The sequence below is a fragment of the Convolutriloba macropyga genome, chromosome 8, assembly GCF_964194025.1.
Source record: "Convolutriloba macropyga chromosome 8, txConMacr16.3, whole genome shotgun sequence".
In the NCBI taxonomy this organism is placed as follows: domain Eukaryota; kingdom Metazoa; phylum Xenacoelomorpha; order Acoela; family Convolutidae; genus Convolutriloba; species Convolutriloba macropyga.
In genome coordinates this window covers 5,560,598-5,572,300 of record NC_134475.1, presented here as the reverse complement: position 1 = coordinate 5,572,300, position 11,703 = coordinate 5,560,598, and the positions used below count along the sequence as shown (strand labels likewise).

General features: G+C 34.8%; 1 protein-coding gene across 1 annotated transcript in view; it reads right to left on the bottom strand.

Annotated features, from left to right (window-relative positions):
* LOC142344411 (uncharacterized) overlaps positions 1–4,055 on the bottom strand; it is a 13,111-nt gene extending 9,056 nt beyond the window's left edge. Inside the window, exon 1 of the mRNA XM_075396029.1 lies at positions 3,657–4,055. The gene's annotated coding sequence lies outside the window, so the exon portion shown is untranslated. The remainder of the gene's footprint in view (positions 1–3,656) is intronic.
* Between the last annotated feature and the right edge of the window lie 7,648 nt (positions 4,056–11,703).

The window sequence follows — 11,703 nt, the reverse complement described above, 5'->3', positions numbered from 1 at the left end:
AAAAATGTTTGAAGTGTGTGGTTTATATCTCCAGCTGAGGCATCAAAGTAACTGAATCTTTCAGCAATTTTGGGAAGAGCCACTTTTTGGAAAGAATAAACTGATTTTGTTTTCTCAACCTGGCAGTAGAAAAATTTACTTCAGCGCTAATCATTGGGTGATCGGAAAATGTCGATTGGATCTGAGCAAAAGAAGTAGTGTCAGGGAAAGCCGCAAGAAAGCAATCATTTTTAACGTTTTTGTCCTCTATGAGAGAGCAAAATCCGTATTTTCAAAAAACCTGGCAAAACGTTTTTTCATAGGCATTATTACTGCTCAGAAGACTCCAATCAATTCCAGGAAGATTTACATCACCTACTATGAGCACATCGATGAGATCTAAGTCGTTTTTAAGAACTTTTTCATGAGCCGAACTAATAATGTCGTGTAAGTAAGTATCAAACAATTCTACTTCTAAGCGATAAGGCGAATCATGGGGTGGATCGTAAACATTTATAAGAATTATTGCCTGCTCTAAATTGTTAAAGAGAGCCGAAGTTGCTAAGTCAACAGGAGAGTTTGCTTGGATTGTTTCACTGTGAACATTAATTTCCGTTTTCATGCCAATTACAACTCCTCCATGGCTACCATTACACCGATCAATTCTACTAACTACGCTATAAAAGTTTGAAATAAAGACACATGTGTGATCAACTCTCGAATCGAACCACGTTTCACTCAGACAGATGATATGGGGTTTACTTTGAGATGAATATCAAGGCTAATTCTTCGATTAACATTCAGCAAGGATCTACAGATTATGAACGTGATTTTGATGGCTGGTAGTCAGGACGTATGGGCGCTTTGATCTGTAGACGATTGCACACTATTAGGGTTAAAATTTTCACCGATAACCTTTCCCTTATAAAATAACTCTTGACCTTTAATGGAGAAACTGTGTTTTTTGTAGTCAAAATTGTTTATAAAATTTGTCTTCCGCTGGTATAGTGTTTTTTCTTTTTTGGTAGTCCCCAACGGAGAGAAATTTTTATACGACAACTCCAGAACCTTTTAACTTTTAATCAGATAGGAAGATCATTCTGAAAGTCCAAGCATTATCAATTTTCACTACAACAGGCCTGTTCTTCTCGTTTACGAGTTTCCCTAATCTGAAGCAGTCAAGAATTACGACATCTTTCAGACCCATTATTTGCTCGAAAATATATACTACTTGTTTTTTGTCTGTATTCATTGCTTCAATTCTCGAAAACTGGTCTTGATTCTCCTGTATTCCAAAAATTATTAATATGTCGCTCATGTGATTTTCCGATTGTTGATTATATTGAGCTTTTGGTTGACTATTTTGCTTCAGAGAACCCACACTGCTCTTTAAGTCTTTGATTTCATTTTGAAGCTGCTCAATTTTAGTGTTGCAAGAGTTTTGTTTCAACTGTTTCAATTGATAAGTGTTGCTCAGTACAATTTGACTTAGATTGATTTTGTAATTGTCCTAAATATGTATTGGGTTGCCTCCGTATATAAACTTTTCTGGCAGTTGATTCAAATGGAGAAAGTACAAATTATTGTTAGTCATGTATAAGTTGAGGGGACGGTTGCACTATTGACACATTAAAAAATCTGCATCATTTTTTCATTTTTGACTGTTTTTTTTCTGATCTTCTGGTAAGAGATTCCAGATATGCGATCAGTTTGGTTTTTCATAGACGTACAGAGCACTTGGTTAATTGCTGGACTGTTTCCGCTAACATTTTTTAGAGTTCTTTCTAAATTTTTACCCTAAAAATTTCTCTTTTCAATATTTGAATTGATAACACAAAAAGCACTCCTATATTGCACAAGCTCGCACTGCTAATCAAAGTGGTATCATACCAATAGCTCAAGAATTACAGTTATTTTATGTCTGATTTTCAGAGTCGAAAAAGAGAATTATATTTAGCCTTTTTTCCTTAGGTGTTTGTTTTCCTGATGTTAAATTTTTGAACGTCCCTTAAGAAACCAGTTTTTTTTATCTTATTACCACCACCTACAAGTTTGTACGATAAAAATTGGGAATTGCTACAATCTTTATCAACAATGCTTTCAAAAATATAAGATCTGCTTTTCTCTCTTCCCTGTTTTGCACGTTTTGATCTCACCCCGTTTTTGCACGCACGTTTTTGACAAGATTGAGTGTTAAACTGGACGCCAGACCTAACTTAAAATTTTCGATCTTTCTCTGTTTTAATTTAAAAAAACTATAATCAAAATATGGCACAACTTTTGCTGTTGGATCAAAAGATCTACTATAAAGATGGTCTAATTGGAACTCAAATATTTTTTTGAGGGGCTGAGGTGAAATTTTGGTTGAAGTATATATATTACCTTATTTTGAAAAAGTATAGAAACCACCAATTTTTAATTTGTTTTCCAGTATGTTGATTGCTCTCAACCCTTTCTCTTTTTAATCGGTAAAAGATGATATCACCATTAAGCTAGAAGCATGTTTTTGAAAGTACCGTCGAAAAGAACAGTTGATAGTTTTTACTCGGAACCAGATGAGTCTGGCGAAATTGTTCATGTTAAAATGAATTTTTAAATAGACCAAAAGCCTACAATAAGGGTTGACCTGCACTTAATACCTGAGGAGAATGTGAAATTGGTGTCGGGATTAATCAAAGAGATAAAGACAGCTTTTAAGTTTTGGTTGGTGTTTTTCCGTTTTCCGGAATTATCAGTTTATGTAGTTTTTTTGATCATAAAGTATAAACTTGTTTTATGTTTGGAAACGGTTTCTGAATTGAAATTAATCGCAGTTATTATAAGGCAAAGTATAGTTGCAAAAATATTTTTAGATCTTGAAAAAAGAACCTGATATTCTTTTTTCTTTATTTCTTCTAAATTTTTTGTCGTTTAAAGAATTGGATTCCCATTTACTAGAAATGCTTTGTTTTCGTTAAAAGGAAATTTGTTGTGCCGAAGAAGTGAAAACCTAAAATGGGCACTAAGGAAAAGGAAAATACTCACAAAAGACTGCTGTTTTTCATTGTTTTGTGTTTTGGATACTTTCTCTTTGTTTCTTTTTAAAACAGATTTTTGTAATCGAAACTACGTTAGATTTTAATAATCTGTTTGAACATACGAACAAGTAAAAACTTTAATTAAAGCTATATAGTTACATAATTTAATGACAATATTTCGGCAACTACAGTAATACAGTTTAATAATTCAATGAGTTTTTAAACAGCGCCTTTTTTTAAACCGTTATGTACTTTGCAGGGTCTTTAAAAAACCTAATTAAAATAACCAAGTCCCTATAGTTATAAAAAATGATGTTTTTCTTTGTCTTTACGATGCCTAAACAAAAGTGAAATTTTGGTTGAAGTATATATATATATATATATATATATATATATATATTACCTTGTTTTGAAACAGTATAGAAAACACCAATTTTTAATTTGTTTTCCAGTGTGTTGATTGCTCTCAACCCTTTCTCTTTTTAATCGATAAAAGATGATATCACCATTAAGCTAGAAGCATGTTTTTGAAAGTACCGTCGAAAAGAACAGTTGATAGTTTTTACTCGGAACCAGATGAGTCTGGCGAAATTGTTCATGTTAAAATGAATTTTTAAATAGACCAAAAGCCTACAATAAGGGTTGACCTGCACTTAATACCTGTGGAGAGTGTGAAATTGGTGTCGGGATTAATAGCTGGCATCACAACAGTCTCAGGTAATCCGCCTCTTCCTATCCTGTCGTCACTCCCTTCCGGGGTAATCGTTCCGATCGAAACTTGGTCTGGATTTTGTCCCTCATAGAACAATTCTTGGGCCGAGACCGTTTGGCTGCTTCTGATCGAACTTCGAACACTGTGGATACGTCTGAAGGATCCATTTGAATGCCGAGAGTGGCCGCCGAGAGAGCGATTGTCGGCCATGTTTGTAATAAGAGCTTCAAAGCTCTTGAAGGCAACAAAACTCTTTTCACAAATCACGTTTTATTGATAAATTTGATGTAATTAGTTTTAATATTATTGAGACGAAAAAGTGAGCACAATGATACGAGCGTTTCACAGCTGTGTTCACATAATGTCTTGTGGTTAAAAAGCGTACATTTTCAATACTGTAGTCATAGGCATGTGACAAAAACAACAATTTTAATTTTGTGCTTGCGACGAAAGAATCTAAAAAAAAAAGACAGCAAAAAAGAACAGCGCTTTACAAGCTCTGCCGCGTGTTACATGAGCTGATGGTTCGTCTAGTGAGGCTGTTTTTAGTGTATCATTTCTCTTCTTCGAGAAACTAAATGATGTCCTGAAAAGATTATTAAATGAGAAGTGGGTCAAAAATCAAAGACTAGGATTTTTTTGGTTGTGAATCCTAGTGTAGTTGGTGGATACTGATAGATAATTAAACTACCTTGTTCACTAGAGACATCTATACCATATTAAAGTGATGTCCTCCTATCCATGCATATGAACAAAACAGTATCTTTATCCCTGCTATTAAAAGTACCAATCGAGAATAACTACCAGATAATTCTTCCTTAATTTATCACTAATCAAAAGAGTCCGTTGATTGACTTTAATCTGCTGTATCGGTTTTTTGAGTAGTGACAGCAAGGCTGCATTCCTACAAAATTGTTTATACTAAACTACCCTAGTTGAACCAGAATGATTATTTTGCAAGATCGTGCACGATTATTGCAAAATGGCTATCCTGCAAGATCTTGCAATAAGACGATGGTTATCTTGAAAGATCTGGCAAGCTTGTTCCATTGGCTGTGATAAAAGGCATTAAGTCAATTTAAGGCAGACTTTTTCAATTGATACTTTTTTAAAGCAAAAATGGTACTTTTTTAAGCACTTGAATTTTGAACAAACATTTGGAGCAAAAATAAATTAAATTATCCTCATTTAATGTACAAAATAAGTTCTGTAAACTAATGCTAAGTTTGTAAAATTACTTTTACCAATTGAAAGCCAAAATCGAGAACTCTTACTAACTTGTTCAATTGTTTTTTGATTTCTCCAATATTAGATTACGTTTCTAGGGAAAAAAATACAGCAGTTGATACTTATTGTTACATTTTCTCATTTCACAATTTTTATCTTGCAGATCAAACTTCTTCTTAAAAAAATTTGAATGGAATTTAACTGGATTGAATTTAGTTGGATTAGTTGCAGTTACAAGTTAATGTTTTTAGTTAAAAGACAAATAATCATTATTCCAACAAGGAAAATCAATGAGAAAATCATTTCTCTTTGAGTGGTTGCCCAAATGCTTTAGTTTGTATATTTTTACCATAACGAGAAAGAGTGATGGCAAATAAAATACCCCTCCCATCGAGATCATTTTCTATTTATTTGCATATTTGCTATAGGGATAGATCTCTTGCAAGCTTCTTGCAAAAGGCGAGAAAACAAGATCGTGCTAGAGTTTGGAGAAAAGAATGCTAGACATTGTATCACTCTGCCAGATTCTGGCAAATCTGGCAAGATCGCGATATTGCCAGATAATTATTCGATTTCGACGGTGATCATTCTTAAGATTTTAGTTTGCAAGACCTCTCATAAAGATTTTGTATCTCTCCTACCTAAAGATATTTATTTGTAACCACTCTTTATCAGTTGTTCAAACTGCTTTGAACTAAATTTGCTTTGTCTAAATTAAACCTTAGTAATGAACTAGTAATAAACTGCATAGAACAAATAGTATTTAACAATGCCGATGCTCAATTCTATTCACTTCGCACTGTGTTTCACAGTGAATATTAATGCGGCTCTCTTCGGTTGAGATTTACTAAATTAATTTCTCTAAATAACAGAGTGAGACCGTCTCAAATTCCGCCTCGGGTCGCAAAACCTATTGCAAGGATACCATTATAGTGCCAGGCAATAGTTCTTTACAAAAATTGGGATTAAACAAATGCATTCAACGTGTTCACCAATGAGGCCAAGTAACGCCTTGTGCGCTGCTATGACTGTAAACTGTTCTACGTACAAGAACCATTCAAAACACTCGATCTATAGTGCTTCTGAATTCTTTTTTCAATGTTTTTTGTTGTGAGTGTCAGTTTCAACTTGATTGGAGTTTGATTTAGAGATACCAGGCGTTCAAGTTTCCTATTTTAAATTAACTCCCCATCGCCACAGGAATATTTATCGTTTGTTTAGAATGAGTGCTTAATTGAGTGAACTCGTCATAGTTTTTATCTCTTGCAACGTCGGATGATACGAGAGTTCGACCTTTGCTACTCTAATGTTAAACGAGTTCTAATATTAAAATTTCAGAGGCTTTTTTGATACATGATAGACGTGTTTTTAATGTTTGAATGAGAGTTTAAACTAGTTCAGTGATTCTGTGGTCTTTTGCAAAATCTTACTTTTTTGAGACTTATCATCCCCAATTTTTTTCTAGATTTTTTTTTCAATTTTTTTTCCACTAAGAATTTGACTGTCTGCATATCAATTGAGATGATAGGATTAGTAGTAAGATAATAGGGTGCTAAGATAGGGGGGTTATCCTTCGAATTAATACGTGTGATAATAGGGGGTTATCCTTGGCGGTGCTACATGTAAAACATTTGACTACGGCCGTTCATGGATGAAACATGTAAACTAGCTTTCTTCCACGGTGGATCCATGTAGGTTGATTTGGATGGAAAAGTGCATTTATGTGGCTAGAGTCATTTTTGAGTGAGCGTATATAAAATCACAAGGCTACCATTGCTACAGCTGATTTGAAGAGTATTCACGAAACTTGCAAGGATATCGAAAAAGAATATTCGGAATTCGGTGAACGGTTTTTATACCTCTCAGCAACTTGTCTTCCTTTGGATCCTGAGATTGATTTAGATATAGATTAGAAACTACGACATTATGGTGGTTTCATTGGCATCGTCGACAATTCAACTCTCGACAAAAAATTTAAATCGTTCAAAATTTTGAGACTGCATGCGATACTTCGCGGCGCTTCCGGTTTTGTATATAAATATAGTGAGAAGGGTCCAGCCTACTCTTACGTGTTGCCTTTTCCAGTGACAATTGAGAACTTTGGTCATGTGCTGTAACTGCTTTTTGTTTATAAACAAAATTCTCCAAATATAATTTATTCAGTTTGCTGCAATCTTGAAAACCTAAGCGATGATTCTTGCTTTTGAAGGCTTTTGAAGTAAAAAAACTGGATTAATAATAAAAGAACTTGCGGTATCTACCAAAAATTACATCGATATAATTTCGTTTTTACCTCCAAACTCATTTAACAGACCTTCTTCGAGTGAGCAAAGATCTTTCTTGTGGGTATCTAAATTTCTTCATGGTCTCTCGTGGGAGACAGGAGAGTACCTTTATCATCATTTGAAACAGATTTTTTAAAGTATAGTTCATCGACTTCCCTTTTTTGATTTTTACGCAAAAGGAATAGAAAAAAAAACGGAAACTTTACGGCAGCTGTTACAGAGGAACGCAAAAAACTTGGAAACTTTGTTTTGCCCTAAACTTGGACGCTTGAAATTATATCGGGAGACACCACTCTGTAAATTACATAAATTCTTTTACCCAAATCAACAAAAAAGAAAGCATTGTGCCAATAAGAAGGCAAAACTCTTTTACCAGTGGCTAACGAATGAATCGTCGGTTGGAGAAACCAGCTCCGACTCTACTTCAAGTAAATTTGTTTCCAAATTTGACAGTTTACAGTTGCATAACGCCTGAAAATCAATTGACGGTTATTCTTATCAAGGGCGAAAAATTGACACAAAAGGCCAAACAGTTTTGAGAAAACAGCAGATTGTGTGTGCTGTTGCTGAAATAGAAGCTTTCAGGAAGTATCTTTCTCAACTTCAGTACTTTCAATTGTACCATGTCTTTACAAGAGAAAATTAAAAGTTTGAAACTAACCCCTTTACATAAGCCCAAGCGTGCAGTACCAGTTCTGATGCGTTTGGACCAGGAGACTCTTTCCGATGAAATCGAGCGGCTGATTAAAGAGAGCAATGTAGAGTCAATTGTTTTTAGAGATAAAAAAGACTCAATAAATGCAAACTATACGATCATTTACAAACAAGGAGACAAAGACTCTGGATATGTTTCTAGTGAATTTTTTATTGCTGAATAATTATATAACTTTCTTGAGAAGCTATTCATTTTTTGAATATTTTTTTTTCTAAATGAGTGAGAGAGGAGATCAACTAGATTCGGCGGAGGCGTAACTGACATGGTTTTCGACGCCAACCACCAAGAAAGACGATCTTGGAGGTTTGGCAATTCGAGATCGCCTCAATCAGAGGTTGTGTACTTTTCACAAATCGTTATAACAAATTCTCTTTTAACGTTGTCCCTCGCTAAATTGTTTTTTTTTCAGTCTTGACTGTGAAGTGAAGAATCCACATTTCCACGTTTTCATTTCTCTTATGAGCAGTTGGATACGCTCCTCCAAATCCAAATCTTTGAATCAAATTATTTCCACCTCTGACCGGTTGTTCATGGCTGATTGCTGGCCATCTTGTTGCGCAAAAACTGAGCTCACTTTTAAAATGTTGTTCGTTGGCACGTTTTTCCCAAAATTTCGAATATTTTATCATTTTCATCAGCATGGTCAGCCAAAATTCAAATCGTTAGAGAAGAAACTGGACATACATTTTAAAAATTCTTTAATTTTGAGTTCATTTCAGAGTTAGAGAACTGCTTTCTTGTGTTCGATGATTCATGTGAAGAAATTTTTAATGACAAAGTATTTTCAAAACTAGCAACCGCAGGGCGACATAGAAACTTCAGTGTAAATTATATTAAACACAATTTGTTCCAGCAAAGCAAATAGTTCACAACAACTGATCTAAATACAACACACATCATTCTGTTCAAAACACCACGTGACACTAAACAGTTTAGTTTTATTGGTCGACAGTTGAAATATGCACAATTTTTAAAAGAAAGCTATGAGCTAGCAAACAAAGAACCGTTTGGTCATTTATTAATTGATTTCGTTTCCAAAAAAAAGACATTTTGCGCTACTGTGCTACTGTTCAGATATTGTTCCTCCAGTACCATCAGATTTTTTATCTGCCATCAGTTAAAACCCTCATCATAAGTTTGAGCGATGAGAGTGAGAGAGAAAAAAAATGTATGCTGGAGCGGCTGCTAGACTTATTGGATACAAAACTAAAAGAGAACATCAAGAGAGCTCCAAAAAAATTCATGAAATTCCTTTGCGAATGTTGGCTCAACAATGTCAATGGTAATGTTCCAATAAGAAAAAGCTTTGTAGAATATTATGAAAAATCATTCAGAAGACAATTGTCTAGACAAACGTTGTTTGAAGAAAGCGGCAACTTTTTGCTAGAGAAACAGATTTGGTCAAAACCACTAGGTTTGGCTTGTTATCTCATTTGAAAAAGACTTAATGCACACCGAAGAATTCGTTTTAATTCCAAAACGATTGTGGGCTACACACCAACCAATGTTTTCACATCAACATGTAAAAAAACAAGCCTTGGACAATCCTTTTCATCAACAGAAAACTGCACAGCTGTCTTTTTTGCAAAAAAAAACAGTCGAAGTCAATGGAAAAAGCAGAAATAGCACTTGAACCAGTTGAGACTGCAAACAAAGCAATTGAAACAGCAGAAGAAGAAAAAACAGATTCCATGAGCGAAGACAGCGAGATTGAGCTGGTAGTAAATGAAACAGAAAGCAAATATTTCGATTCCACAATCATAGAGCTAGCACTTATGAATAAAAAACAAAGCAAAAATCAAAAATCATACTTGACCTAATTAACCAATCTGAAACAGTAACCATAGAGCCGAACTATGTTCTTCACGTTAATAAAGAAACACTCGGCATTAAAGCTTCAACATTTCTTTACAGTCTACAGACACCAACTAAAAAAATGGACATTGCAAAAAACTCAGAAATTTTAATTGCTCTTGATATTGCACCTCATTTTGTTGAAAACACACACGGCAAGCAAAACTGGGAAGCCTCGTCTGAAAGTGAACAAGAGTTTTTCCCTTTAGCAGAAAAACCCAGCAGTCAAAAGTTTTTCCCTAGTAGAGAAAAACCCAGTGGCTCAACATCAACACAAAAAAGATATAAAGAAGAAACGGACCAAACAACAGACAAAGAGGAGACCGGTCAGAAGACGTGGTCTTCCTTTACCTGAAGCCAAAAAGTTGGATCAGTTTTATTTAAAATGGCCGGCTTCGCATGGAAGCATAAAGCGATTACAGACTCAGAGCAAGCTCCCTATAGGTAAAATCCTGTCCTATTTGGACACAAAGTTGTCTATCACGAATTACCGTTCAATTCGATTAAAATTTCCTAGGCTTAAAGTTTTTGTAAAAGACATTATTTAAATGTGGTCTCTGGATTTGGCACAGGTTGATAAACTAGCAAAGTATAACCGCAATATAATTTATCTTCTAGTAGCTGTTGATTGTTTGTCAAGATATTAACGATTGGAATCATTAGAAACAACGTATGCGACAGAAGCACCTGAAGCATTCAAAAAGACGATCTAAAACAAACAGCCCAAAAGTAAGGGTTGACGATAGTACAAAATTTCTCAGAGCATTCAAACAATTGTGTACCAAACGTTGAATGTATTTATATAGTACTTACAGCAAAAAACGTTCGCTTTGGCAGAGATTAACATTATCTCACTCAAAAAGATAATTCATCGGTATCTTGGAGAAAAGTGGACCTATAGCTACATTGACCAATTAGACCAACTTGTGAAAACAATCAATTCAAGAGTTGATCGAGTTGCCAAAAATGCTCCCAACAAAGTTACAAAAAAGGATGTGGCACGACTGGTGTCATTGGCAGCACAAACAAGCTCAACTTAGTATCCCAAGATTTACATTGGAGTCTTTGAGAGAGTAGTTAATAAAAATAAAGTTTTCAGGAATGCGCATCAGCAATCATTCACAAACGAAGTCTTTGAAATAGTAGAAATACAGACATTAAGCCCGCCAACATACTCCCTGGTCGACGCAGAGAAAAAACCAATTCAAGGAAAATTTTACCAACCAGAATTACAACTTGTCAGACTCCCTCTCGTTGAAAGTGTCCAACAACCGGTTTGAAGATGAGTTTACAGTTCACGTTCTTTTATCCGTTTCAATGGAAATATTTCATTCAAACACAATTGCATCGTTTCCGAATTTTTTTAATGATGAATTTCAACTTGCAGGTGATGGAGAGTGGCGTTAAGTAAAATCATATTTCCAACAAAGAAAAGAAAACATAGTAAACGGAAATCTGATTGCGTACAACTTAAAAAACTATGAATATTCCCAAAAGGTTTCTTCGGGAGCCAATATGACAACACCTTATGGCGGACAACACTTTAGTTTTATGCCAGGAACCTTTGATACAGTGGCTCAACTTCTTGCTACAATTAGGCGCAAAAATGGACTTCAGACTAGAAGAACTCTGGAAAATTGGAAATTTTTTTTGGCAACTTTGAAAGAATTAAGTTTCCCAGCGAGGTATTCCTTGCGGTAATGGAATACATATTGGGTACAGAATGATTCCCAATGCAAACAGGTTTATGAAAAATATTGATATAAAAGCTTATTATGGGGAGTTCCCAACAGACCGTTGTGCTGGAAGGCGTCTAATTTTCATCTAAACCAACATAATTGAATATCAATACGTCGGTGACACTAAGGTTCCTCTACTGCGTGCCATTGATTCAAAACAACATCTGAAAAACGG